Raw genomic sequence first — 4310 nt, 5'->3', positions numbered from 1 at the left:
CAATGTAATTGAATATAAGATCTTTAACCTGTAACAAAAATGTGAACTTTTTAACTTTTTAAAAATTGTAAAAATAAATAATAATATGTTCTTTTTATACCTATTTAAATTCTTATGTCACTATCAAATTTGTAGATTTATAACGTTTTATTTAAATTACATTTTCATACAGCTACAGAAGTCAGAAAATAATATAGTAACATTTTAAAATAAGCAGTTCAATAAAAACACAAAAATAAACAATGTAGGTACTTGTTTTTTTGAATCATAACAAAAATTTGTAATTTAAATAATTTAAACTGAATATACCTACCTATAATTATTATTTACTTACCCAATAATAAGATGTCAACATTTAAAGCTAATTCATCTCATATGGTTTATTGGTCAAAATTTAAAAAATCTATGCCTACCATTCTTATTTTAAACAATATATTTACTGATCTACTACCTAATTAACCTACTTAACCCATCCACAGAATAAGTGTGCCTTTATGGCTATAATATCATTCTTATTAATTCAAATACATACAAATATATATATATATATATTATAAAAATTATTATAACTTACATCATTTTTTGAAATTGTAGATTGATTAAACGATAACTTTGATTGTTTTTTTCCAAATAAATTACTAGTACTGAGTTCATCGTTTACTTTTTTCTTTTTAGCATCTTTTTTGGCTTGTACCTTAGACATCATAAAACTATGTTTAATCTGTAAAATGAAATATATAAAATTAGGTAGTTATAAATATTATAGCAATAAATAAATAAATATTATATCAATAAATAAATAAATAAATAACAATAAATAAATAAATAAATAACAATGAAAAATAGGTACCTTTATGTGACTGAGGAAATTTCCAGTTGATGTTGTATGGCCATTAATTACTTTGAAACATGTAGTACATTTAGCAGAAACTTTAATGCCATCAAGTGAAACATTGTTGTATAATTCACCATCAAACAAGTATGACATTTTGGACAATTCTGCATCAGCGGATTCAGTATTAGTAGTTTCATTTGCATGCTGAATTGTAGTAGAAGGATCATCCACATATCCGAGTTCCAATGACTGAGTATTATGCATTTTTTTTTTCACCGAGGTATCCACACATAAATCGGCGGATTTAATCATGAACCGTTTCATTTTTATAATTAATTTGAATTACTAAAATATCAACGGATATCAAAATGAAAATACGTAGCAATTAAGTAGTATTAAGATTTAAGAATAAAAGTAGATTTCGTAATATTGTAAACACTTAACACTGAAGTCTGCAAACAACCAACAAGCGACAACGACAAAGCGTATAGTCGTATAGATCTGATTACTAATTTATAAGTGATTAGTACCGACTAAAAACAAAGCACAATCAATGATATTATGATATTATTATTTATTACTAAAATTGTCCGCGAGTAGTGCCATAGTATAAAATACCTAGTGCTCATAGATAACGTCATATTATTATCATTGGCGTAATAATTTAATTTCATTTTGGTCTATTTATAGATTAGGAATTAATTTTTTCCTGTTAAAAGCTTGATAGTTTTATACATTTTTAATATTATAATACGACGTTCGTATAATTATTATTATGTTTGTTGATCGTGTTTTACTATATACATTATGACTATTTTCTATTTGACATTTATAAAATAGACTCCATAGATGAGTTGCATACATACAGGGCGCTCAAAAAAAATTTTTTTTCGATTTACTTATATTATCTAGATAATTACTAAAAAGATAACGATTTATTTATCTTAGATAACCCCTTGATACCTATCCACATTTTCATCTAGATAAGATAAAATATAAATAAATATTATCTAGATGAAATATCTAGATAAATTTATCTAGATAAGTCTCAACACTGTTTCCTGACCTAGAAAGAAACTGGAAAGCAACTACAAAGTTTAGGCTAAATGAAATCCAAAAAGCTTTGAATACTGGTGACATACTCAATAATTGGAACGGCTTTACAAAACCTCTTGGTTACAGACTGGTACATTTCATTTAAGATAATTGCATTATTATTGAATTCTAATTTTCCAGTTACTTGAGATAAAACCAGAATGCATTTTTTAGGTTGACATTGATTTCAATACATTGTATCCAGATAGCCCAAATTTAATGAATATATTTGAAGAAAAATCATCAAAAATTTTAAAAATACTGGACGAAAAAATTAAAGACGTGACAAGCCGTAAATTAATCGAAACCATAAAGAATGATGATTCAAACATAAGTCAAAGTAATAATTTAATCAACAAATAATAATATAAATGTAGGCTTTTGTTAAATTTTTAATTGACTATTTATATATATATATATATTTTTGTTGTTATAGATGGAATGCATACAGTTTTATTTTATTTGTTACATGCTATATTTATACCTACATCCAAAAAAGTCACAAAAGATCATGCTGGAAAAAAATGTTTAGTTAAATATACCATAAAAGATTCCCAGAATAGTTTTATAATTTTTAAAAATTCTGTGTGCGAATTAGAAGAATATATAACTGTAAAAAGAAATGAGAAAAATCCAATTCAACCATTCATATTAATTGTTGGTACACCAGTAAATCCTAAAGAAATAGTAGTTTTTTTTGATTCTATAAAATATAAAGTGTTTTCAATATTAAATGCAATTGATGTCTTCTTCAAATTATTCCACTTATTTAATTTGGAGTATCCAACAGAATCATGTTACGTATGGCTATTCATTCAAAAATTTTTTTATAATATAAACACAAAATTTGATACACCTTGTCACACATTAGGACAAATATTATCAGATTTAAGTAAGCCATGATTCTTTTTAAGTATGTACTTAATTTGTGTACTATTAATTTAATTAATTTATGTATTATAAGTATAATTTTAAAATGTAGGTTTTGGAATAATAATAATTTTTTTTAAATTGTATTTATGGTTTTAATTGTATTTTGTAAAACTACATATTACCTTATAAAAAAAAATATACTATTATAGATTCTTGTATTTACTTCAGCCATATATTAAATTTAGAATATTTTTAAAATGTATTAGTTATATATATTCTAATTGTATACAGTAATTATATTATATTAGTTATAACCTGTATCATATATTTTAAAATGTGATATACACTGTCATAATTTAGGAAAAAATCATCTTTATGTAAGCCATGCATATTTTTAAATTTCTTAATTTCTATTAATTAGTAAAATTTTAAAATATATGTTTTTGACAAATGTTTTGTAATAATAATAATTTCTTTTATTTGTATTTATGGTTTTAATTGTATTTTATAAAATTACCTATTACCTTATTTAAAAAAAAATCTTAAAGTGTAGTATTTTTACTACATCATAATTATTATGCAATTATGTATATATCGATTACTTTTTAAATATAATATATACAGTATACACCTTATATTTATACATAGGTAGGTACCATAATGTATCAAAAACTATAATATTGTATAGTATTATATTTGAATAGCTACTTGGTTTGAAGTATTTAATGTGATTGTATAAGTTGTATTAAAATACAATTTAAAATTATTGTATTTTACTGTAACTCTTATTATAGAATAATCACAATTAAACTGATAAAATTCCGGGTTGAATTGACCATAATCTTGTTAATATAGAGCCGACAAACATATTACTATCATATTGATAATATTAATGTTAATCACGAACAGTGGCGGCTATCCTATACCTCAAGTGTATCGACGGATACACATGATTTTGGGGTGGGTCCGGGTGTGTGGGTAGGTGGTTGACTGCTTGACATATTATAGGTATTATATTATAATATAGTGTAAATAGCAAAGGGTATGTCATAATTATCTTGCTATATCGCTCCAATTAACGCTGGTTGCAGTAGCACTAGTAGCAGTAATGCAGGCATGAGACATGCAACATGCACTGACGCTGGGAGAATAGTCATGGCAATGCGTTCTATTAGAATTTAAATGTTAAAATGATTCTAATATGCTATTAGGTCTAGGTTAGGTTTTTTTATAGCATTCTCCAATAATTTTTAATAATTAAATGAAAAAAACCAAAAAAATTATATTATTCTTAAATTGATAACTTTAATTTTATTCATGCTATAAAAAAAATAAAAACGCTACGTCACAGAAAAATTTGTTTCCTATGTATTGTGGAATTTTTGTAATTCTACTATAAATACCAAGGGAGTGGTTTTGTTTCGCGCAAAACAGTTTTTGCCATGTTGTACGCTTGTAGACGAGACACGCATGGCGGGTATAGCGTCCTCTTAAAGAACTCCGTGTA

The sequence above is a fragment of the Acyrthosiphon pisum genome, chromosome X (assembly GCF_005508785.2).
Source record: "Acyrthosiphon pisum isolate AL4f chromosome X, pea_aphid_22Mar2018_4r6ur, whole genome shotgun sequence".
Taxonomy (NCBI): Eukaryota; Metazoa; Arthropoda; class Insecta; order Hemiptera; family Aphididae; genus Acyrthosiphon; species Acyrthosiphon pisum.
This window is presented reverse-complemented; position numbering follows the sequence as displayed.